At 42.7% G+C, this 26,622-nt stretch overlaps 1 protein-coding gene across 4 annotated transcripts in view; it reads right to left on the bottom strand.

The window, feature by feature from the left end:
* The window catches only part of LOC132590784 (volume-regulated anion channel subunit LRRC8D), a 97,581-nt gene that overhangs the window by 33,790 nt on the left and 37,169 nt on the right, over positions 1 to 26,622 (bottom strand). The window contains exons 1-2 of one of the 4 annotated variants that reach the window (XM_060263706.1): positions 26,047 to 26,162; positions 20,986 to 21,135 (exon numbers count right to left, since the gene is read on the bottom strand). The exons of 1 other annotated variant lie outside the window; for it this stretch is intronic. The gene's annotated coding sequence lies outside the window, so the exon portion shown is untranslated. Of the gene's footprint in view, positions 1 to 20,346; positions 20,483 to 20,985; positions 21,136 to 26,046; positions 26,163 to 26,622 lie in introns of those variants that run through there. 2 more of the 4 variants (XM_060263707.1, XM_060263705.1) reach the window with 2 other exon arrangements.

Raw genomic sequence — 26,622 nt, 5'->3', positions numbered from 1 at the left:
CCACGAGCCCTGTCATCATAAACCTATGACAGGAAGCATACACCATGCTACAAAATATCACAAAACACCATCTGCTCTGATTTGATTCATATTAATGACCTTATGTGGTTCATTTTGAGAGATTTCTGAGAGAAACAGTACGTTTTTGAGGTAACTGGACAACATGATGTCGTATCCTGAGCACAGTTGCACTCTTTTAAACCCATGAATCTGGAGGAACATAATGCTGATTAGGCTTACACTGTATATTTCTTACCTTTTAAAAAAACCTTACTGTGGCAAGAATACACAGCTGTATGAATGATCCCCAACAAATCTGGTTTTGTCAACGCTTATCAGATATGGAAACTAATTGCATGTACCTATTTAATTAGCTAGATATTTTCCTTATTTAGCCAAGAATTTAAGGTTGTCAGTATAATATGACAAACATCATAGTGCGCTAATTTACTATCTGACAAACACTTTCAATGTTATCAAACCAACAACACTAAAATTAATTCCAATTTATAAAGCTGTCCATTCTCCATCTGTCTCCAAAACAAAGCTGTTGTGACCCTTGCACTAAAGGAAAGACTTGCTACTTACTCACTGAAGAACTCAGAGAACCCTCAAACCTCAGTTTGATAGCTGAACACATTAAAGAGCATAATTAAAAGTTATCCTGAGTTTTTTTGTTAGATCTTAAAAGGCTGTAATGTTTATTCGACAAAGTAATCAAATCAAGCTGTAATTAAAAACTCTGCAATGAAAAGGTTGTCCAGATGAGTCAGGCAGTTTATTTTTTAAAATATTGAATATTAAAATAGTTTTAATACAAGGACGCAAGCACCATCACACAAGAAACATCTCTCATAAACAAGAGAAAATTCCTCTTCTAAAATGACATCTGCCATAACACATGAGCAAATCTTAGCAAACAAGCTTACAGAGTAAGCATATGTTGCTCATTCTTATAGTAAAGTCCTATGATGAATTTCCTGGGAATAGACATGAATAGGATTCTGAGCAGACCTGCTTAGGAATGTTCTTTAACCTGCAAATGGGATCTGCTGGGACATTACAAGATCTTCAAGATTCCATTCAGAGAGAGACTAGAAGAATTCCAGTCCAGGAACTTTATTCTTACTACAAAATAATAACTTCTTTTGTGAGCAGGGAAATGGGAGGAAAGACCATGCAAACCTAATACCTACTTCCTCACTCCGGATAAAACTGTGTCACTCACATTATACTACCTAATCCAATGAAGCCAGTTTTAAGATGAACATGCGAATTTTCTCCACAAAGAAGCATTACATCTGAGGTGATACCAAAGCTCTGAGTCATCATTAGCCATTTCAGCTTTCGAGTGTCAGGCAAAATAAAGGATAATGGAGAAAAGAACACCAAACAAAACATGTTTCTCAAAACAAACAACCAAACAATTTATCAATTACATCTATTATTTTATTTACCCTTTGTATACTAACTTGCACACATTCACACACACAGCCAGTTAGTTTGCAGTCAAAACTGGCTCCCAATATGGTACGCCTTATAACAAAGTCCCACAATTCTACTACCAAATAAATTCTGTGCATGGCAGAAAAGATATAGCAATATTTTTGTACCCAAACATTACCCAGCACAGAGGACTTCCAGGGTCATTTTGCAGATGTGAGACAGCTGCCTTCTCTCCTCATAAAATACCTTCCAAATGTCCACAGTCATAGGACTTTATAGAGAGGGGGAAAGGCCAGACAGTTTTGGAAGCTGAAAATAGTAAATGAAAAAGAGCCTTGCAAAAGGATGCAAAGCCTGCTTTCAAAACAGCTAATCAGCAGCTGTAAGTTGTTCTAGAAACACAATGTGTAGGCCTTGTGTTCCTTGACAATGCCAGGAAGTAACAAAAGCCTCCCTTCTGGAGGCCTATACATAAAATATCAAAAAATAAGATGCCTAAACAAATGCTGAAGTAAAAACTGAGATGAGTTGGATCCCAATTTTATGCCAATTTGAAAAGTATAGGGACATGCCAAATTCAAACCAAACCTATCTGGATTCCAGCTGCTGGGTGATGCCAAGGCTTTTTTTTGTAGTAAAAGCCCAGCAGGAACTCATTTGCATATTAGCCACACCTCCTAACACCAAGTCATCCAGAACTGCGTTCCTGTGCATTCCTGCTCAAAAAAAGCCCTGGGTGATGCCAATCGGAAGTTTCCATTCTATTCACCTGAGGTAGGGTTTGAGCAACCCTTTTTAAACAGAGTCTTGCAGGCTGCAACTATAATCTGGATCCTATACTAATAAACTGAACTGATCCTGCACAAGCTAACTGCCAACCCATCCCTAAAAGGCCTTTCTGCCATTGAGAGCAGGGTGGATTGCTAAAGAGGGTACACTCTGATACAAGGTTTATTACCCAGCTACAACAAAAAAAGAGCAGATTTGAGTTCAGGCACACATGTGACATGTTTGTAGAGAATATGGTAATCAATGCAACTTGTGAAACTCTCTAATGTACACAGCAAACATTCCATAACAGCTGAAACTGCATTTTACCAGAAAATACTATGACCTGCATCACTCCTCTATCTCAGTTCTGTCACTCACCACCAGCCACTGCCCTTGTTTTTATTCCTGAGTTGCCTTCTCAGATTCATTAACTTGGTTAAGCCTCCAGACTTGTATCCTACAGCTCTGCTCTGCTAAGGCCAGCACATGGATACAACCCCTAGTTTCAAGCTTGCACCCAGTGTTCACACGCATGTACATTAAGACTGCCTAGAAGCAAGCAGTTAAAAGTATACCACCCAGCTTCTGTGACCCATTCAGGAACTCATTGACTCTGATCTCCCATCACTATCAGATCCTGCCCTTACACACACAAACACACTTTTTAGCACGCTCTCTCTCTCTCTCTCTCTCTCTCTCTCGCTTGCTCACGCACACACACACTCATCCTTCCTCCTTTACAAGTTAGGAGACAAATCTAAACAGCTCTGAACATTCAGGTTAAATGACTCCCATGCAAAGGAATACACAGAACAATATCTTTTACAGTCTATCATTCGTCTCTCAGTGAGCAATGTTGTAGATTCAAGGGAAGGACAAAATGGGATACAAAGGGTTGCAGTAAGAAGCTACTGGTCTCAATTGCACTATTATATGGAAAATTATATAGGCCATAGCCCACTTTCTCACTGCAAAAAGTTCCCTAGTCTTTTAGATTGATTCACTAGCCATGTGCATCATAGACAACATGCTTAATGTTGCAACAGGCAAAAGAGGCAGTTAATTAATTCATAATGGCAAAGGTGTGCTTGTCAAGTAGACTAAAAGCTATAAATGCTGGAGATGATAGGTAACCACTAAAAATGGTACCTTATTCTTCACTTGCAGATATCAAGTGGAATTAATAGATCAGTGTCATCCCTAACCACTACAAGACAATAAGCCCTAAAACAGTCAACAGAAAGCCCCACATCATCTGAAGAAACTGTAGCACAAAATAAAGGCACAGAAATCCCAAGGAAACGATAACACAGAAAAATAAAGCTTTTCTTGGAGATAAATAAAGGTCACCCTAGGGGAGATTCTAATTTACTTTTGGCCCATTTTATTTATTTAAGGTAATGAACGTATCACATTTCCAAGGTTTCTTGAAATGGTGCCCAAAACACTTATCTGCAGCCCCTCAATCACGGCTTCCTGGAGCAGACAGCTTCCTGGAGCAGCAAACAGCAATAGAAGGTCAACAATAAAATTCATACTTCAAACAATATAAAATTTATTCCATCAATAAAGATAAATTTTAAATTCAATTAAAATCCAACTGATAAAACTGCAATAATAAAAACCAATGAAGCAATACAAAAAATACAGTATTTATTGCATATCAAGAATTGTGGTGGGTTTTTTCCAGGTATGCCATCAAAAAAGGTGGTTTGTCTTATATTTATGTTGCAGTTATGTCCAGTAAGAGAAATCTTTTTCCTTAATGTGCATTTTTTATTTAAAGGGGGGGAGTCATCTTACATTCTGGACTGCCTTCCTTTCAAGTAATTACAATATATTTATACAGAGGATTAAAGGAAAAAAACCTCAATCACACCACCACCTTCACAGCTCACCATTGCTTTAAATGTCTTGTTAAATAAATATGCTTTCACCTGGTGCCTGAAACTAACAGATCAGGCACCAAGCAAAGTCCTGAGGAGAGAACATTCCATAGATGTGGAGCTACCATGCAAAAGGCCCTATCTCTCTGGCTGCACCCATCTTACATCAGAACACAGAGACACAAAAAGTAGGGCCTCACTGGAACAATCTAAGATGACAGCTAGCTACTACATTATATAAAAATTATGCCCCACAAAACAAACCATAATAATGGGGGGGGGGGAGGAATCAGCTTAAGACAGCATAAAATAACAGCACTAAATACTACATTGAAACCAGCAGTAAAAAGGTTCAACTGAGAAACCTGTTCCTGAGGCAGGATCTCCTCCTGTACAACAGCAATTGTTTAAAACCAGAATGCAGTGAAATTCTGTGTAAGTTCTCCCAGTGACAATTTTAGGACCAGACTTCACTAAGATATTATTGTTCGCCTACCTAATTTGTACCAAAAGCACAACTAGTGATATTTCATACTAGCCCCTTACCCCAGGCAAAAATAAATAGTAAGAATTTATATAAAATATTAAGTATGTCTAGTCAAGTACAACCCTTATCTTTACCACCACCCCATCGACATCTTCACAGATTGATGCTTCATTTCTTCGAGCACTTTGGGTTTTAAAAAGGGTACTTAACCCTGCTCTAGCTTACTCCACCACCTATATCTGCCAGAACAAGAGAAAACTGGCCCAGATCAATATCTAGCTGCCTAGTCATGCCAATATTTTGAAGGACGGATGCAACTGAAATAATTTTGCATAAAGCAGAAGGGAAAACTGCCAAAGTAAGGGAGACAGGCAGAAATGTTATATACAGTTCAACAATTATTTCAGTGGACTGGCAGACTTTAGGTCTTTTTTAGTTGCTTATCCGAAAATTATAGCCACTGAGGAGAACTCATTCTTCTGTTAACTAAATATGACTGCTCAGTCAGTTCAGAAAGCCTTTTGGATTACTGGACAGGATCATCAGCTAGTGAAGAAGCTCCACACACCATTTTCACAACTCCCTCGAATGTACTACCACTGGTTGCTCTTTAATGCTGCAAGAAGTAGGTGTATAAAAACTGGTGATGAACATGCATTGCTGTTTAGTTCTGAGCACACCAATGACCCACTTACTGTTACTATATGTGCTTCCTTTCATGTATATTGACACATGTAGGCTGCAGTCACACATGCTACATAATGCTGTTTCAATCCACTTTCAATGCACTTTCCAACTGGATTTTACTGTGTGAACTGACAAAACCCAGTATGAAAGTGGATTTAAAATGGGTTGAAATGGCATTATTTAGCATGTGTGATTGCAGTCGTAGACTCTCTAACTTGAGTTTGGATCACTTGCCCAAAACCATAACCACTTTGGAGGAGTTAAATTCAGTGTCAGGCAGAAACATCTTCCTGCTTCTACAGTCTGGCTAGATTGGAAAATGGACACACTCACCAATTCTGTACCAGGGAATGGCTACAAGGAAAAGTGAAGGGCAATTTAAAGAAGAGAAAAAGAGAGTTTTTAAGAGAAGAGGAGTGAACAGAGAAGGAATCTTCCTATCCTCAGTCTGCTGACCTTGGTAGAATATCCCATCTCTTTAGATTATTCAGAGTAGAGGACTTAGACAGAGCTCCCAAAGGTCCCAAGGAAATAGTAAGAAGTTTTGTGGATTCCAAAGAGTAGAGCCACCAGAGGGATGAGACGGCACAGTTTTGGCAGGCAGTGAAAGTTACAGAGGCCCACATAAAAGAATATCAAAGATAAAATCATAAAGACCAAGAATCCAGGTGAGGCCAGGATGAAAATCTGTGGATTTCCTGACTTTGAGTTAGGAAGGGTGACTGCACCTAGGCAGAGTGGACGAAAGGGCCAGCAGGATGGAGGCTTTACCTATGCCTGAATCAGGTTGGGAGGAGACATTCAGACAAGGTCAGTAAAAGTAATCAAGCCAACCTGATTGCTTGATAGTAAGTTTTGTACTCAGGATGACTGGCCCTTGCTGATGAAATTTCATTGATAGATCTAGATCAGAGTTATCAAACTCACGACCCATGGGCCAGAATTGGCCTGCCAAGGGCTTTAATCTGGCCCACAGCACACTTCCCCCCACTCTCTCCCCTGCCTATCCTCACCCTTTCAAGAGCAAGCTGCGTGGTTGCTGGCTTCTCCTTTGGGCTCCAAGAAAACACAAAAAAAGTTGCAGAGTGGATTTTCCGATCCCAGAGCACTCAGTCTGTGCCCAGAGACCTTAATGGAAAATCCATTCTGCATTTTCTTTAAAACTTTTTGTATGTAATGGAACAGTGTTTCCTCCCTAATATCTGTATGGTTTAACACAGTCCTACTGGGTGGAGCATTTGTTTCAGTTTCGTAATTTTACTCCAAAAACCAATAGCTTCAGCTGTCTCCTTGCAAATGGCTGATGTTTTGAGCCAGCTTGTCGCTGCTGAATGGACCTGAAAACAGGTGTCTGAGTGTGTGCTCTAACCTGGAGTACCTTTGTGTCTGCACGGAATGATATATGCTCAAACCAGAATCTGCAACCAGATAGAAGCAGATTTGCAAACTCACATTTCAGATTAACAGTGGCTGGTCTAAAGAGGAAAGGGGGGGGGGGTATCTGTAAAACATGGGGGCAATTGCATGACCATAATTTTCCACTCATGGTTAGGAGAATGAGAACACTATACCTCTCCCTAAGCCTAGAAGCTAAACCAAAAGGGTATCTTTTAAATTTTATTTTACAATGCTCTATTATGGAGTGAAAAAGACATAATTCTGTTGCAAAGTCCAAAGCCATTAATTTCACTTGAAGGTAGGCAAATGAAGATCTGTCTCCAACAAGACTTTATTCCAAACAAATGATGCTGCCAAGGTTATTACTAGACAGGGTCAGAAAAAAATGGAACTGATGAACAAGGTCTTGAAGATTTACTGCCAGATTCAAAGAGGACCTTGTTGTTGAACTCATTCTCACCTCTTTTTCTTTATGTTCTTTTTAAAAAGAGACTCAAAAGATCATGGGAGTAGTTTTTGCTAGTTACAACTTAGCAGTCATCCTCATATGTGATTTTAGGTGAATGGAATAAAATGCACCATCAATATAAAAGACTCGGACAGGCATTACATAAGCAGCACCATTCAAAGGACGGCCAGACCATGAGAAAACACAGCAAAGATACTGCTGTTACATCAATAAACTTGCATAAATGACCCAGTAATGTGTTCCATCTCCTAGCTTTGCTTCACATATTATGAAATTTCCTGTCAAGGAACATGTTGAAAGTGTAGGGGAAAAGACAGAATACAGGGGAGGAAATGAAAACTAAACTATGAAAACAACTTGTTCATTTGTTCCTATGAAGACTTAATATGAGGCTCTGGATAGAAAAAAAAATACTATGGCCCAGATTAAAATATATATGTTATGTTGAAATATCTCAAGATGGCTCTTTAGATTGTAACTTCTATATTTGTGGGACATCTGAAAGTTTTGTGTTATTTACCTGTGCTTTTATACCAGTACAGATCTCATGAAGAGCATTTATATCAGATGACTGCTCTGGATAATGCAAATTCTAAAATCATGAACAAATTAAAAAAAACTGGGAGAATACTATGGAGTGATCTGTAAGGAGTGATGTTGGATTCTGATCCATATTCTGATCAATATCACAATCCTTAATGCAAGAACATTTTAAAAACAACAAAATTATTTTCCAAAGTAAATGATTTTTTTTGCACCACAATGTAGAGACTTTTCTTCGAACAAAACACATGGGGAAGAGTAATACTCTTGGAACTCTTAGACATCTCAGTAGTTTTCTATCAGTCATGGTATCCTCCTGGAACATTTGCCTGGCATAGAAAATGGAGACACCATGGGTCAGATTGTTCCATTCCTACCAAGCAGATAGGTTCCAGGAAGAGGTACTGGAAAACTTTTCCTTTACTCCATGACACATTATGGAGTACAACAGGAACACACATTTCCCCCTTGCTATTTATTAGGGACATGTGTATGGCTAAATCCAAGCTGAAAAATACCTTATTGGTATTTGGGGGTTACTGATTCAGGCAGATATAGATTTTGGATATTATTCATCTATCCAAAATGGCCAAGCCCTAAAAATATCTGGGATTTTCAGGACCACTGGATAGACAATGGGCATTTAAAGGGATTGCAGTCCCTTTAAACGCCTTCACCAAGCTGCACAACTCCATGGCAAGTGAACTCCAAAGGACTATAATGGTCCTCATAGGGTATAATGCAGCCATCAGGTTTCCTGAATACTTCCCGAATCCAAATACCATACTAGTGTTGGGATATGGAAATATCAGGAAATACCAACAGTTTTCGGGTTCAGTATCCTTGAACCCCAAAAGTACTGTTGTTGGCTTTTCTGCACATCTTTACTGTTTAACATCTAAATGAAACTAGTGGATTAGGTTGTCTGCAGATCTGGAATTTATTTCTCTTTCCCCTCTGATCCATGGGTGTGTGTGAATGTTCTAAACCTGTTAATGGACTGAATCTCAATCTAGAAGCGATATAGTTTGTGCATTCTGTTATATATAGGGCTATATATACATTTAAGAACCATGCTCACAGTTTAGGGGTGCTATTAGACACAGGTCTGTCTTAAGATAGCAACTCTGATTGTTTCCATCATCTTGAGCTCATACACAAACTTCAGCCCTAACCAGGAATATCAATCTTGCCATTTGTTCATGTGCTGATATCATCTACATTGAACTACCACAATGTATTAGACATGCAAAGGCCTTTGAAGACCAGAGGGGAAAAGAGTAAATTGGTTTAGAATACAATGGCCAGACATTTAACCCACCAGACTGAAGATATTTTGGATCCTAATTTGTTTCTGAATATGATTTACACAGCTTGTTTTGCACTATAAAATCCTGAACAGCTTGAGACAAGTACGGTATATTTGAAAGACCATCTTCTCTCATATGAACCTGGCCATTTATACTAGGGCAGCAGTGACTGGAGAGAACTTCTTCTATGATGGCACCCAAATTACAGAACTATGCAGATGGCAAATTAAAATGGTTCTGTTTTCCAGGTTTCTAAGAAGGATAACGCTTATCTTGTTCTACTGTTGTTTTATTTTTATCACTTCTAAGGCATTATTTTGGAATTTATTGTCATTTCACTGTCATTGCAAACTGCTTGGGGTGGTGGTGGCAGAAATTAAATTAAGCCTAACAAGACTTTCATTTCCTCAAGCAAAGGAACTGGAAATTATGGACATAAAGATTCGTAACAAACATGCATGGAGTCACCTCTAGCAAAAAATAAAAAACCTTTTCCCAGGTCAAGCTAGACTGTAGTACTTTGGTACTCCTTACCTCTGCTATGCTATACCCTTAAAGCTGATTAAAAGAGAGATCCCCAAAGCAACCACCCCTCAACCTCAGAAATTTAGGCTAATGATTTCAATAACTGGGCTAAAAATGCACAGTTGCACCTTTCAATGGCTTCTGCCCACCTTGCCAGGAATCAGCTTATTCCCCACTATACATCTTTTATTAAATTATTACTTTTCCACTTACAGTTCTGAAAAAGTCCAAAAGACCAAGCATGCATGCCTTTTTACCCTGCCAGCAGCACTCAGACCATTCCCACCTACAACCACCCCAATTCAGAAATCTCCATTTGATGCAAAGAGTCTTTTGATGTTCTTGAAGAAATGTTGCAAGCCAGTGGACAGTCATACTGAGATGGGGGGTTGGTGCACCTTAAGGTGCCCTGAGTTGGGGCACGGTGATAATGGAGTGTGGACATAAAAGAAGATAAAATAAAAGGAGTACAAGAAGAAGGAGTAGCAAGTCAGCAGCAGAGATAAGGGTGGGTTAGAACAGGCCCACAGTGGTCACCAGCAAGGGCACCTTCTTGTGAGCACCAACCAGTTTGGAAGACTAGTTTAAAGGCTACTCAGGCAGCTTAAAAGACAATTTGGGAGTAGGGTAAGAGTCAAGAGGTAAGAGGTAAGTGAGGCTGGAAGCAAAGGCAGAAGAAGAAGCAAACTGTAAAGGAAGATGCTAATATGGTAGGTTCAGACCATTCCAGGAGCAAAGGAAAAGTCATTCCTGACTGGACAGAAAATATTCACCACAGGCTGCTCCATCAGGGATAGTTGAGGGGGACCTCCCTCAGGGGGTGATACTGGAGTGAATCTGAAGCAATACAGTGACTGGAATAAGAGGTGGAATACAATACAGAGGTGGAATAAGAAAGACTGTGAAAAGTTCAGTCCCTCAGAAGCAGATGTGAAGACTAGCCCAAGACAAGAATGAAAAAGGTTTTTTTGTTGTTCAGTCGCACAGTCAAGTCTGACTCTTTGTGACCCCATGGACCAAGTCACACCAGGCCCTCCTGTCTTCTATCATCCTCCGAAGTCTGCTCAAATTCATGTAAGTTATATCAGTAATGCTGTCCAGCCATCTCATCTTTTGCTGGCCCCTTCTTCTTTTGCCTTCGATCTTTCCCAACATCAGGGTCTTCTCCAGTGAGTGCTCCCTTCTCATTTGGTTGCCAAAGTATTTGAGCTTCAGCTTCAGCATCTGACCTTCCAGGAAACAGTCAGGGTTGATTTCCCTTAGGACTAACTGATTTGATCAGGCTGTTAATAAAAGCAAACCTCCTTGCTCCAGCCTGGCCACTAGGTTAATGAACTCTTAAAAACAGTACTGCATTAAGAAAGAGACTCACTAGTATTGCTGTGGCCAGAGGAGCATAGGCTCTCTCTCACACAAGGAAACAGGCCTCTGACCCAGGAAGATTCATAGGTTCTTCCTGTAATGTTCAACAAAGTACTTCTAACCCCTTTCCTCCATCAGGGTTTCTCTTTAAAAAGAAGCTCCAACTGAATGCAAAAAGTGGACACCACATTTGAGTGAACGGTGCTTCTTCACAAGCCCCTGAAGCCCCTTAGAATGCTACAACTTCTCTGCCAGACACAGTGTAACTTACGAAAAAATATTTATTTGCTTCCCACCAGGCAAACTTCCCCCTATCTACATGGTTTCATATAGAAGACATGAAACAGTAAAGGCACAAAGTTCCTGGTTACAATCAAGAGCAGCACCTTGTTATCTACACAGACAAAATATTCCTTAAAGAATAGGACTTATCGTGCAAAACATACAATAGCAGAGAACTTAAGATAAACAAATGCTGTGTAATTGATCTCCGGAGGCTCCAAATGAAACAGTGGATCACTGCAAGTTGTATGAACAAAAGGCAGTATTTTTCAAATTCTTGGAAGTCTGGGGGAAATGAAACAAGTCACTGAGATGAAATACTGAAAGGAGGCTGAAGAACTATCTTCCCCAAAGATCTACTTTTCTGCAGCTTAACTCCACTGACTCATATGACTTCCAGCGTTTAACAAAAAAGAAAGAACAACCACTCTTCATTTTTTCTTCCAGTTGCCTTTTAAAATGTATGAATATAAAGATGAGAACACCCAAACCCGTAACCTAGCATTATAGGTAGTGTTCATTTAGGATTATCATAACTCTCTTTCGTTTCAAAGAATCTCATTAAAAGGCCAAGCCAACAAATAAAGATTGTAATCATAAAGTCATTAATTTGAAACCTTCACATCACCTGATTTATTTCAGCCCTGGCATGTTCCCAGGGCTTAGGAGAGGCAGCACCACTTAAAAACAGTTTGTCCCTAAGATACACTACATTAAATTCAGAATTAGGCTATTACAATCTGTCCATGTAACTACCTAAAGTGCATGAAAAGCTCATTAAGAGTCTGCAGATGGTGACCCACAGCAAGCCAGTCATGTACCTCAATTGCCATTCAGAATCACCAGAAAAAAAATGTGGACATGATTTCAACTCAGTTGAACTCCTGGGTATAGCCCTCATAGTTCACAACCACCCCACCATATTTAGGGATGGCCAAGTACACGTGTTTTTTTTACCCAGCTCCTGAAAAAACATCTCTGTGTAGTCATGTTGACAAGTCATATCATCATGCTGACAAGACAGCATAGCCCAAAGAGTGGACTCTCAGCTCAGCTCAGGTTTTGATAGGATGTCACTTACTTAAGCTATAGCTGGCCATGTGGCAAGTCACTCTGGGGCCAGTCATGTCAGGGTGCATGTGGAAATAAAGTAATAACTAACTTACCCTTAAACACAAACTAAATATGACAATATGACACCAGAATGTTTAAAAGCAGATGTGCCCCAGTCACATAAGAACAGCGGGATGGATGTTCATCCTTAAAAGCAGGATCCTCTTCTTACCTACAGCTTATCTTGCTGCAGACTCCCTGCTACTGGAAGTGTGCATGGCTGGTAGAAAAGCACTTGGGAACAAAAAAGTAAAATTTCTGGAAATGTTGATGTCACAGGGGAATTTTTTTCCAGGGAAAAAACGTGAAATTTTGGGGAAAACTTGCATTTTCATTTTCCTTCTTTTACTGAGTGAACATAAAATGCATAATTTATAGTTTAGGGAGCATACAAAATTGTACTGCTTTGGAATATTTACAGAATTAAAAGTATAAATGCCCTCATTTTTAATAAGAAAAATTAAAAGTATACCCAAACACTTGAAAATGAGTTGCAAAACTGCTGCGCCATATGGTAGCACAGCATGTATATCTTTAATTTTTGCCATCTCAGAGGTAGAGAAAAAAAAATAAAAGTTGGAAGTAGAAAACAAATTCTATAGTGAACAAAAATATATTGTTGTAGATTGAGACTCTCATAAAACATATCAGGCAGGACTACCAGCCAATGTTCCCTCTAAGCTGCAGAGTCTTGTGAGCAAAAATTTTACTTTGTGAACTACTGGCATTAAAGTTGTGAGCTACTGCATAAATAAGTATGCTCTGGGGTCATCCTTCCTGAACTAAGACAAAAATCTGTGAGCTAGCTTACGCTAACACAATTTAGAGGGCAGCACAAACTGCTGCCAGCATGTTTGAATATTAAACTAAACTCTAAACCCCTGAAATACTGAACTGCTGCCAGCATGTTTGAATATTAAACTAAACTCTAAACCACTGAAAATACTGAACTCTTTAAAAATATATTACTCTGAAATAAATTATGAAATATTAATTGTTACCAAAATTATTTATATTTAACCAAAAATATTCTTGAAAATGTTGTATATGTCTACAGTATTAAGTGCCTCCCCCCCAGCATCTTCCAAAAATATCTCAAACTTTCCATTGGGGAAAATTGATTCTTATTAATGCTGAACATATGGAATGAGACTGTCAGACAAGGTGTTTCCTCACACAAAATGAAGAAAACATTTTAGGAGTTTTTTTCTTAGTACTCCCCAAAAATTTCCTGATCCCACCCCCCCAGGAAAACTGAAAGTCATCAGGCTTTTTCATGACACATTTTGAGAGTGAAAAATCTTGCCTGAAGAAGCAAACCTTAGTCTAAAAGAGACAATATCTCATAGGAGATGCATTTTTTCCCTCATTGCTCCAAACTTTTTCCATTTTCTTTATCAGGAAAAAAATGGGGTGGGGGTGCCCTTGAAGGAGAAAAATGACTTTCCTGGGTCTTCAGCTTAGCGATAGATCGAGGGGGAGGCTAAATATTCATAATCCACCAGTTAATTCTCCAGTGCCATGGTGAGACACACCATTTAACCCCTTAGTGAGGCACTCCTGTTTTTGTTCGCCCTTACTTGAAACACAGTTGCCCAATCAGACATCCTGACCATAATCCACCTTGCTGAGTTCCTGTGCCATCACTGACCGATCAGACAGCCCAGCCTTTGCACATGTGCATAATGCTACTGATTGGCTCGCCCACATAGGGACTATTTTCTAGGAGCATGAACTAAACAATGATTGTGTTACTCACAAATCTCAACCTAAAAAAAAAAACTTGAAAAAAGTGTTTGCGGTTGCTTGGAATGTGTCTCTTGCAGTGCTTGAGGCACCCACCACCTTTCACCGATTATGCAGTTATGCATGTATTGCTAAAATTTCTTAAAATGGCACTGAACCAGGATTGACGGGGAAGGGAGTTGCGATGGCTTGATGATGTTGGAGCAATCAATCAGACAGGGAAAATCTGTTCATGGCCCATCATCAAGTGTTTAAGGACCTTATTTGAGCTGTCAAATTAGTCCAGAACTGAGTCAGGGCAGAGCAGTTTGCCCACAACTCACAGACCATTCCCAGATGTTGCTGTCTGGACGTGCACTTTAAATATAACAGGCATCCATGGCTATGTCAGATATAAATGCACATCTGACTGCAGTCAGATAAAAATGTAACATTCTTCTTTTTAATGTGATGAGGTAAACAGAAATTTCACAGTAAGACCAATGGATCATGCAGGAATGGATTTTCAGTAATTCCCAATAAGGTATCATGGGTGCCTGCAGACTCATTGATGTGCTTCCCAGCACCCTCTTGCTTCTTGAGTATTGGGAATACAATCAAAAGGGTCTCAAATGGAATAGGGAAATAAGACAGAGTGCTTCAGGGGGTGTCACTGTCATTTGTTTTTGACAACAGACACAAGCTTTCTTACAATTCTGGGTTTAGAAATGTCTCTCTGTAGGCATTCAGGGTACAAACTATCCCCTTTTTTGAAAACTGAAGCCAAACAGCATCTGTTCTCCAAAGTAAAGAACCAATCCTGGGTTTTTTTCTCCATCTCCTTGTTGCAAGAGATTGTTTTGAACAGCTCAAGAGGCACTGCCTCCCCATCTTCAGAGAGAATCTACTAGAAGCAGCTGCTTTTGTCATAGGAGGGCAGGTGTCCTGGAATCTCACACCATCTTGTAGACCTTCCATCTGCTATGTCAGCCATTTTGTGACTGTCTTTCCCCACCTGTGAGAGTCATTTTATGACTGCAGCCACTACCTCTTCTCTAAATTCAAAGACTGCCCTCAGCTTAATAAGGGTGAGGACCTCTGGGTCAACTGCTTGCCTAGGCAGGAGGAGAGATCAAATCTAAGTTGATCCCTCTCTCTGTCAGGCATACGTCTTCTAATATTGGAGCAGCCAACTAGCAGAGGAAAGAAAACAGTAAAAACTCATAACAACAAAGCAAATAGCAGAGCAGACTCAACAAGAGATTTGTTCAACGGTCTGTTCAGAGATATGTAAACACCACACATCCACTGTGAATCATAATACAGAAACAAACGATTGGGACTGCATGGTTTACCTGTTGAACAATGAAGTCACACAGCTGCTTCAATTTTGCTTTCTTATACAAGTGAGAAATGGGGAAGGCAATGGCAAACCACCATGTTAAAAAAGTCTGCCATGAAAATGTTGGGATGTGACGTCACCCCAGAGTTGGAAAGGTATGGTGCTTGCACAGGGGACTATCTTTACCTTTTTTACAAGTGAAAAGAGATCAGACATGAATGGGCTGCCCTAGAATAGTGCCTATAACAGGGATCTTCAACATAGTGCTTGTGGGCACCATGGCGCCCAACACCTTTCTTAACACCCACCAAAATTTTTCAGAAACTGGATGAGGCAAAGTGAGGTTTTTGCCCAGAGTGGCTTCTGACTGGTTACTGGAGATCAGATTGTGCACATTCAAATAACATTGTTTCAATGGCAACAGCCACTGCAGCATTGGTTTTATTGTCTATCACTTCTTATTCCCACAGTATCTTTAAAGTTTTCCCCTTTACTTGGACTACTACTCTCTGTGTGTGGCCTTCCTGACAGCCATTTTGTAGTTGTGCCCACTACCCTGTGTCAGAATTCCAAAGGTGCCTACAGGATCATAAAGGCTAGTCAAAATCTGAAAAATGATGTCTTTCAGGACTTGCTAAAGAAAGTCTCTGCTTAGGTCCATGCAACTATTTGGTGATGTTGAACAGAAGTAGACAACTGAGAGGTAGGATGACAATGTAGCTTATGAGGGAAGTTCCAAAGACCACTGACAGCCAAACCAAAGCCAAACAATCAACTGCTGTCAGTGTTGCAGGGGCTATTTGGCTTGGACCATTCAGCACCAACAATGGTTACTGTAAGCTCACTAGTTGGTTCCTCCAGTTCAGTGAGGGGACATATAGCTGGGCTTACCCCTGGGCCATTTTAACTCCTCAGTCAGTCCATAATAGATATCCTCCAAGGAAACTTTGAATTTGATACACTACACTGACATGCTACCAGATCCAGCTGCTGCTGATACATCCAGAAAACCTGAGAGCTCAGCTTATGAAACATAAACAATGCATCTGACAGTCAAATCTCCGTGGCAATGTCCACATAAATGTTAGGAACCCTACACATGTCAAGATGGTAAAGTCTGGGCAGAAGTTCAAGAGAACAATTAATTTTGAGAATAAGCAAGGAATCTGAGTGTAGCACTATGTGGTTTCCACTGTCTTGACAGACACTTTTGCTACTAAAAGTAGCACCTTCTATATGAGCTTTCTCAGAAGGATGAAATAAATAAGCTCAAAGGGAGAGCTCATTCATCTTGAAAAACAAGGGCAAACATCCTAGATCAGGAAACCTCCTGGCAAAATAGGGTTGCGTAGTGCCTTTCTAGTGCTGAACTGAATAGCCCAAGTTAGCCCAATCTTGTCAGATCTTGGAAGCTAAGCAGGCTCAGCCCTGGCTAGTATTTGGATGGGAGACCTCAAAGGAATACCAGGGTCATGACACAGAGGCAGGCAATGGCAAACTACCTTTGAATGTCTCTTGCCTTGAAAACCCCACAGGATCAACATAAGCCAGCTGTGACTTGACAGAACCTTCCACCAACAGTGCCTTTCCTGTTCTGATTTGGATAGCCCAGGCTAGTCCAATCTCATCCGATCTCAGAAGCTAAGAAGGGTCAACCCTGGTTGGTATTTGGATAGGAGACCATCAAGCAAATCCAATGCAGAGGCAGGTGATGGCAAACTACCTCAGAACGTCTCTTGTTTTGAAAACCCTACAAGGTAATCCTTAAGCTGGTTACAACTTGATGCTATTTTCCACCACCAGTGCCTTAACATGCTGACTGCAAGAAATTGACAATTTCCATGATACCTTACCCACAGTCAAGTACTATGCAGAGCTGAACCTTTATAATGCATTAGGATGGAAAGGGAGAGCAGAAGCTGCTCTTGTGACTACAGTTCTGTGTGTATGTGCACACACGCTTTCACCCTTGGCATCAAGGCCTCAAACAGAAACTCGAGGAGCTGGAAGAGAGGGAGGAGGAAAAGGGGAGAGGTGCGCCTCTCCCCTTGCCAACATTTGCAACTTTATGCTTATGTCCAGGGCTTTTCTTCCTGCAAAAAGAGGTGCTGGAACTCTCAAGAGGGAAATGAAGGGGAAACATGTGTGCTCCCATGAACTTTTAAACACTTTCTGAGAATTTTGTTTCCACAAAGACGTTCCAGAACTCTGATCCACTGTGTTCCCCCAGGAAAAAAAAAGCCCTGCTTATGTCCTTTGGCTAGAACTGGCCTCTTTTAACTACTGACCTGCTCAATCAAAGAGCCCCGTGGGGGAGAGCATTAAAGCTGCAGTACTGGCGGTCCTAAGCTCTGCTTACGACCTGAGTTCGATCTCCGGCAGAAGCTGGGTTTTCAGGTAGCCGGCTCCAGGTTGACTCAGCCTTCTATCCTTCCGAGGTCGGTAAAATGAGTACCCAGCTTGCTGGAGGGAAAGTGTAGATGAGAGGGAAGGCAATGGCAAACCACCCCATAAAAAGTCTGCCATGAAAACGTTGTGAAAGCAACATCACCCCAGAGTCAGAAACGACTGGTGCTTGCACAGGGGACCTTTCCTTTCGTTTCCTGCTCAATCATTTCAGCAGCACAGAGAGAAGTGAGTCCCTCTTGGCTCTGCCTTCAGGCTGAAAAAGAAGTTAACTCTTTCCTGATTGGGCCCTTTACTTTCTTAAATACATAGATCTGCCTCCCATTAAGTTTCATTTGGCATTCAGAAAAAGGCTTGGCAACTCAAGTGCCTATGAGCCTCATGGTTCTTCAGAAATCTTCAAAGGGCAGAGTAAGTACTTTTTAAGATTAGTAGTTAAAAATTCATTACTAAAAATGCAACACATGCCTTTATATTTTCAGTACTGGCAAATGAGCAACCCAAACACTGAAACTAAGATGTTTTGTTCTCTTCAGGCTCCCTGCACACTCAAGCAGAGCACATATTTTGCTGGAAATTCTTTGCACTCCTTAACTATATTCTTAAATTAGAGGGTATGTGTGCTCTCCTGCGCACATAAACTCCTGAAGCCTTGGGTATTTAAAGGATTTTTACAAAGATGTACACAATAAAACAAGTATTGAGTCATTTTCAGCAAAGCTGAATGCCTCACACCTTTGCCCACCATCAAGAACGCCAACTTCAAGAAGTTCTGGCAGTGCAGCAAGAATGGACAGTATTGTAATGGATTCCTCAAAAAAGGAGGGACTGGGCGCCTTGTGCTTTTAACAAGTTGGCTGAATTTTTGCAAACTGGGCAGTGAAACCTTCCCTGACATGAAAATGAAACAATGAGAAAAGCAACAGAACAAAGTTTGAGTGCAAAGCTTCTGTGTGCAAGCACACTTCGTCGAACACACTGAAACATTACCTGCTATTTTCCCGTGTGTCAGATACTCATCTAAAAGGCATAGGAGCCTTGCTTTCGTTTGTTTTGTAAAGCTGGCAACCCTGGAAAGTCACACTGCCAGAAATGCCAGAAGACCTGTTGATTTCAGCTATAGCCCATCAAACTGGATTGCAAAAAATGCTATCAGTTTTATCACTGCACAGTCTGACATTTGGATGAGAAATTCCTAAACTTTTTGTTTTTACCTTCAGCAACCAACCACCATTACATTCCGCAATGGAAAAATGGATGTTAGGTACTATTGCAGGATTCAACAGTAACCTTGACCACCCTAAAGAAACCACACAGTAAGTTTTCCCATTATCAACCATGTGCAGAGTTACTTCACTATACATCCATTGGAGTAACTCTGCAATGAAGTTTCAAATGAGAAGTATTACATCATTACTTGCTGCAAAGGGAAAACTAACACCCAACAAGAATATCAGGAAAGGGGGGGGAGGTTATTAAGATATAACAACAATGAAATGTACATGTAACATAAGCAAAATTATGATGCGGAAAGCTAATGCAGGAATGGACTCTCATGTAGTTATTCAGGAGAGAAGGGGTAAGTCAGGTGTGGCTGCAATTTTACTTGGGTCAAGCCCTATGCACAGACAGGGCACCCAGTCCCATAAACAGTAGTGCTGACCAAGAAGTCTTTATTATACAGAAGACAACTCAGCTATCTGTCCCAAAGGCAGCACTTTATCGGCTGTTACTAAACACAACCAGACTGCTTTCTTTCTTCTCTAATCCTTGTTTGATGTACACCATAATTGTTCTATGTGGGGGAAATAATGTCTATTCACTCATTCTACTCACACACTCCTACATTTCCAACAATAAGAGTGCTCTTTACAAACACAAGAAAAATTATTAAAGGAACCCACCAAACCACAATGTTCACAAAAACAGCAGAGAACATTGCACCTGGACAGAAATGCACTTCCCCCCCCTCCCTGCCACCGCCAAAGGGTGCTTTCTTCAGTAGGTATTTCAAGGCAAGAGTGGCTCCACTCTTCTTCACCAACACCCCCCCCCCCTTTTCAGCCTTTGCTTACCTACACCAACTTCAACCACATCTTGCCAGCCTCTTGCAAGCTTGCCAGATGGCTAGACAACTTGCAAGAGGCAGCAAATGGAGGGAACACTGAAACGTAGCAGTATTGATCGATGCAGGGACATCAGGGCACAATGACATTGACCTGCAGCAGTCAGTGGCAACAATCTCTGGAGCTAGGATCTTTAAAGGGGAGGAGTATTTTACTCATATGTACACCCACAACAGCGGCAGCTTTCGTTCATATTACACTCTTACATGCAGTTTTCAGATATGTCGCCACTCATCACAGCTCGGAGTTCGAAGCTCTGAGAGAACAGGATGCAAATCTGAATAAACTACGGGGGGGGGGGGGAGCACATCAAAAAGACAGGCCACCCACCTTCGACGGCTGAACCAGAATAACTTTGCACCGAAAACCTTTGACATCCCTTACTCATCTCCAGAAACCCATTAAAAACCTAACACAATTAGCCCCCCCCCCTTTTTTTTTGCTTCGGTGCACCCAGGGAAAACTTACTGCTTTGACAGGGAAGAGGCCACGAAGCCTCTCCCAGGCCTTCTTTCTCTCTTCCTTTTTTTAATCTACAAGAGACGACCGGGCGATCCCGGAGTTGTGCCTGCTGCCGTTCAAAGTCGCGTCTTCAGTTCAGCGTTGCTTCCCCTCCTCCTCTTCCAGCAGCAGCTCCTGGCCGAGGCCGGCGTGCCCTGATGCTCCCGGCTTGCTTTCTGCTTCCTGGCCGCCGCTGCCACCACCATTGTGTGCGAGGCTCCCCGGGTCGTGATCAAATCCCTCGGGTGCCGGCACGGACGAACAAAGGGCCAGAAGCGACAGCCGGCGCTCGCAGGCTGGAATAAGCCGGTCGCGGGGAAGCATGCTCACTGCGAAGCCCTGCTCAAGGAAAACAACGTGCCGTTTCCCATCGCCGCTCGCTTCTCCCGCCCCCTTCTCCCGCCCCTCCAAGCCCGGCTTGCCAACTGCGCATTTGCGCCAGGCGCGCAGTGAGCCAGCTGCTGGCGTTGCCAGGATGGAGGCAGGCAACAAAACGGGGGTGGGAGGATGGATGGGAGGCTAAAGCTATTTCATTCACCTAAGGACGAAGGGGCCACTCATCAATCTTGCACTCAACCTCTCCCCCCCCCCCCCCACCTTCCGTACCTGATCAAACCGCGCTCCTCTTCCTGCTGTGCGCCGAGGCTGCAGTTCCGGGGGGACACAAACGGGGCCGCGGACCAAAAAAAAAAAAAAACCAAAACAGGCGAATCCAAGCAGTCACTCAGTCATTTTAGCCAAACCTTCAAGCGCTTCCTGTTAAGCAATGAAACGGAAAGAGAAAAGATCCAATTCGCAGTCGGCTAGTTACTAACTGGCAGCCCTTTTCGCCCCATTTCCTAGCCCTACAGATCCCCTTTGAGCAAGGATTTTCGGCTTCCTTCAGCGCCCCTTCATGCTCGTTGAGGTCTTGGCTGCTGTTTGGGCTACCTGCCCGCCTTCCCTCCAACCTTTAAAGCGCACCCGTGCTGGCGCTCTCCCATTCCCCCTCTTCGCCCAAACGAGTTGAGGAGGCTGTTGTACAACCGGCAAAGTTCCCCATTTCTGGCATCGTTTGCCTCCTCTCGCATAATCTCCAACCCAGGCCGATTCCCGGGGTCAGGATGGGAAATCATCTGCATCTATATACTTTCTGCAGACTTTGATAAGGGGGCTGGGCTGGGGCGGGGGGGGGGGTTAGGCGCTGGAGCTAGAAGGCTTGGACCGTTGCGGCCAGCAGTGGAGAGTGCTGCTCGTTTTGCATAAGTCACTAGGTTGGGCCACTGCAAGTCTGAGCATCTGTGTGCTTGCATAACAAAAATGTTCTTAATAAAGGCTTGCATCGGGCTGCCTATATCCTTATTTAATGTAGCAAACTCTAGCGCCTACTGAAGAACCGACCACTGCAGCAGATCTTGCTGCATATTCCTGCAGCTTTGGGCAGGGGTGGCACTTAGGATGTATCCTTGATGTTTTCAGTCTCAAAACATCTCTTCCTCTGTGGTTATGGATTTTTTTTTTAAACACACACCACAAGCGCTCTTAAAATGTGTGGGGATGTACCTTTCTTGTACAAATCTGCAATGGAGGCTGTTTTTTTTTTTTTTAAATCAACAAGGTGCAGACAGGTAAGTAAGACATTCAGGCTAAAAGGTCAGGGAAATAAAGACAGGAATGGACTAGACTAGTTGTAAGCACTATGCCTTACCACACCCTTCTCCCTCCTGGAACAACCTGTATTAGCATAATCACTGAAATGCAACCCAACTATGGACAAAGCAGAAAAGAGAACTGAAAAGAGAACTGAGGCAGGAAGTACAAGAGACAAGTGCACAGAACAAGTCTGCCTTTCCTGTTCACTGAATACCTTTGCAGTAGGAAGATCAGAGAACTTGGTATTTATTACTGGCTGCTAAGAACATCTTCATGACTTTAAGAACATAAGAGAAGCCATGTTGGATCAGGCCAATGGCCCATTCAGTTCAACACTCTGTCACACAGTGGCCAAAACACACACACACACACACCAGGTGTCATCAAGAGGTCCATCAGTGGGGCTAGGACATTAGAAGCCCTCCCGCTGTCCCCCACCAAGCACCAAGAATACAGAGTAACACTGCCCCAGACAGAGGGCGTTTTCCCACAGAGCTTACCTCGGAGCGACGTCCCTCTTCACCGCGCAGCATCTGCGTGGATTTCCCACCAACTGCTCCGCATAACCAGGAAGTGCCGGACCTTTTGCGTCGCAGATGTAAACCGCTAAAAAACAGTTTATGTTAGTGACGCAAAAGCCGCAGCTCTTCCTGGTTATGCGGAGCAGTTGGTGGGAAATCTGCACAGACGCTGCGCGGTGAAGAGGGACGTTGCTCCGAGGTAAGCTCTGTGGGAAAACGCCCAGAGAGTTCCATCAGTACACTGTGGCTAACAGCCACTGATAGACCACTGCTCCATATATTCATCCAATCCCTTCTTGAAGCTGGCTATGTTTGTAGCTACCACCACCTCCTGTGGCAGTGAATTCTATGTGTTAATCACCCTTTGGGTGAAGAAGTACTTTCTTTTATCAGTTCTAACCCGACTGCTCAGCAATTTCATTGAATGTCCGTGAGTTCTTGTATTGTGAGAAAGGGAGAAAAGTGCTTCTTTCTCTACCTTCTCTATCCCATGCATAATCTTGTAAAACTCTATCATGTCACTCCTCAGTCTACGTCTCTCCAAGCTAAAGAGCCCCAAGTGTTTTAACCATATGGCTCAGATGACTGGAGAGGCAATGGCGGCGGATTCATGACGAAGCAACCAGAACATCTTAAAGAGAGTATATGAGAACCTATGAGATGGCAGTCAAAGCCACAAAGAAAGTTTACTTTGCGGCCAAGATTGCATCCGCGAATTCATGCCCGGCACAATTATTTAGTATTATTCGGGCTCTTACAACTCTGCCACAAGGCAGACCAAATCATAGGGAATTGGAGATAGGCTGTGAGGCCTTTGCAACATTTTTCGCGGATAAAGTCTCGTTGCTCCGCCATGACCTCCCTGCCACAATTGAAACAGTAAGTGAACTCGAGGCTCCGTGCCTGTTTTCGGGATCAGCTCTAGACAGTTTTACAAAACTCAGCTTGAAGGAAGTTGACAGAATCCTCGCAACTGTGTACACCCAACAACATGCGATTTGGACCCTTGCCCATCCTGGCTGATTAAAGCATGCCGGATGGAGCTCCAATATCCTGTATGGGATATTGTGAATAGGTCCCTCTCGGATGGGCTTTTCCCAGAGCCTCTCAAAGAGGCGATAGTCCATCCCCTCTTGAAAAAATCAACACTAGATCTGGCCGAATTGGCACACTATCGGCCGGTCTTGAATTTACCCTTTTTGGGTAAAATTATCAAGAGGGCAGTAGCATTACAGTTGCAGAGTTTTCTGGAGGATGCTTCCGTCCTAGACCCACAACAGTCCGGCTTTCGCCCGGGCCATGGAACGGAGACAGTGCTGGTCGCCTTAATAGATGATCTCCAGCGACAACTGGAGGCGGGTCAGCAGTACTGTTGTTGTACCTGTCAGCAGCGTTCAACATGGTCAACCACCGGCTGCTGGTTTACCGCCTCGCCGACACGGGGATTCCGGGGTTGGCCTTGCAATGGCTTTCCTCTTTCCTCTGTGGTCAGGGACAAAGGGTGGTGATTGGGGGACGATCGTCCCAGAGGCATCCACTTAATTGTGGGGTGCCTCAGGGGGTGGTGCTTTCCCCGATGCTGTTTAATATCTATATGCGCCCCCTTGCCCAGATTGTCCGGAGATTTGGACTGGGTTGCCATCAGTACACTGATGACACCCAGCTCTATCTGCTGATGGATGGATGGCCTGCCTCCGCCCCAGAAAATCTGGCCCTGGCACTACAAGCTGTGGCAGGGTGGCTCAGGTTGAGTCGTCTGAAGCTGAATCCAACGAAGACAGAAGTCCTTTGTCTGAGCTGCGGTGGCCTGGGAAGGGAAATCCCTTTACCAGTCTTTGATGAGGCGCCACTGATATCGGTGCCCAAAGTCAAGAGCTTGGGGGTGCTACTGGAGCCCACATTGGCTATGGAGGCTCAGATAACAGCCACTGCGATATCCGCCTTCTTTCATCTTAGGTGGGCATGACGGCTCCCTTCCTAGAGCATGGTGGCTTAGCAACAGTGATTCATGCAATGGTCACCTCGAGACTAGCCTACTGTAATGCCCTCTACATGGGGCTGCCCATGTTCCGAATCCGGAAGCTGCAGCTGGTGCAGAATGCGGCAGCCAGGCTGCTATTTGGTCTCCCTATGCGGGACCATATACAGCCGGGGCTGAGGAGACTGCACTGGCTGCCAATAGAATTCCGGATTCGCTACAAGGCGCTGGTTATTACCTTTAAAGCCCTATATGACCGAGGACCTGCCTACCTTAAGGACCGTCTCCCCCCATATATTCCCCAGAGGGTACTTAGATCTGGATCACAAAACCTATTAGTAATCCCCGGGCCGAGGGAGGAGAGATTGAAGGCTACTAGAGAAAGAGTCTTCTCTATTGTGGCCCCCCACTGGTGGAACCAACTCCCAGATGATGTTAGAACCTTGCAGGACCTTACCCAGTTCTGCAAGGCCTGCAAAACAACATTATTCCGAATGGCCTTTAACCAGAGTACAAAGGTGCCCAACACCACTGAATGTATGGCATGGAACTTAGCACCAAAACTGTTGTTTTAAAACTGTTGGTTTAAAATTGTACTAATAATTTTAAATGATAAACTGTTAAATTTAATTGATATTTAATTGATATTATTGTGATTGTTTTTACTGTTTTATTGTTGATATTACAATGCTATTAGCCACCCTAAGCCTGCTTCGGTGGGGAGGGCGGGATATAAATACAATAGATAAATAAATAAATGTGTTCCAACCCTTTGATCATTCTAGCTGCCCTTTTCAGGACTTTTTGCAATGCTATAATATCTTTTTTGAAGTATGGTGACCAGAATTGTACACAGTACTATAGCCACATTATTAAAAGTTTTGGGCACAATGTGAATGGAGAATGAAGTGCACATGCAAAGGCATGAGGCTGAACAAACAAGAAAAGACCCAAGGAGTGGGACACAACAGAAGGTTGGGTCACCCTATTCCTTCTTTTATTTACTAGCATGCAAAGCAGTGATTGAGACCTGTGAAATACCTATGTCTGTCCACTCACCCATATCAACTCTATCATCACTTACTAGCAAAATAGAAAAGGAAGGCAGCACTACCTAGCTTCCCCTCCCCCCATATTTGTCTTGCTGTTTCCCTGCCTCCTGTCCTTCCCATGTGACACCAAATGACTCAGGTCCCACTGCTCAGGGAGCTGATTCTTGATCCTGGCAACAAACGACTGAGTGTTTTGACAATGGAAACTCTCAGCGGAGGAGGAGAAGGTTTTGTGTTGCCATCCACTAAAGTGCAGCCTGCAGAGTGGGTTGGGTACCTCCAAACCTTTCCTTTCCCATAGACAGAAGATCCTTCACAGGTACACAATACAGTTTTAACTAGTACACATAACATGCACAATAGGTTCATGTACTAATTTCATTGTGTGTACATCATAAAAGCAGGTACTGGAGACCTATGATTAACTGCTGGTCTCATCAGCATGTTTTCATGGGGTACATGTGACAAAGATATGTGTATCTACCTTTTTTGCTATGGTGTCCTCACAGCAACACACTAAATCTTTAACTTAAGTCCTGTAAAATGTATGAAGCAACTGACCAAAGGCCAAGAAACAAGTGTGAAACACACAGTACTTTCTGCTAGAATACATCCATACACCATTTCCTCCATTAAAGTGCAATGCATCTTCATGACTCAAGGGAAGCATCCTAAAGAGCATATTTTCAGCATGCGCTTCTATGGGAAATACCATTGTGTCCTAAATGAACAAAATATCTTGATTCTCTGCCAACCATTCAAAAACTACCTTGAATGGTATTTATTTGACCATTTCCACAGCTATATACTATACAAACAAACAAGGTAGTGATGGGGAGAAGCAGTTATCCAATGGAACCAAAAAAAGGAAAACTTCACAGATAGGGCCAGCCCTAAGATGTGCGGTGCCCTAGGCAAGCCCACCACCCCTGCCACCCTCCTTTGCAGCACTGCCCTATGATGCCACATCCTGCTGCCTGCACCCTTCCCCCCTGGGAGGGGGCTCACAGTGAAGAAGGGCAGGGAGGGGACCCGGGTGGCTGACTTTGCACTGACTGGC

This window comes from Heteronotia binoei, unplaced genomic scaffold, assembly GCF_032191835.1.
Source record: "Heteronotia binoei isolate CCM8104 ecotype False Entrance Well unplaced genomic scaffold, APGP_CSIRO_Hbin_v1 ptg000753l, whole genome shotgun sequence".
NCBI lineage: Eukaryota > Metazoa > Chordata > Lepidosauria > Squamata > Gekkonidae > Heteronotia > Heteronotia binoei.
This window is presented reverse-complemented; position numbering and strand designations above follow the sequence as displayed.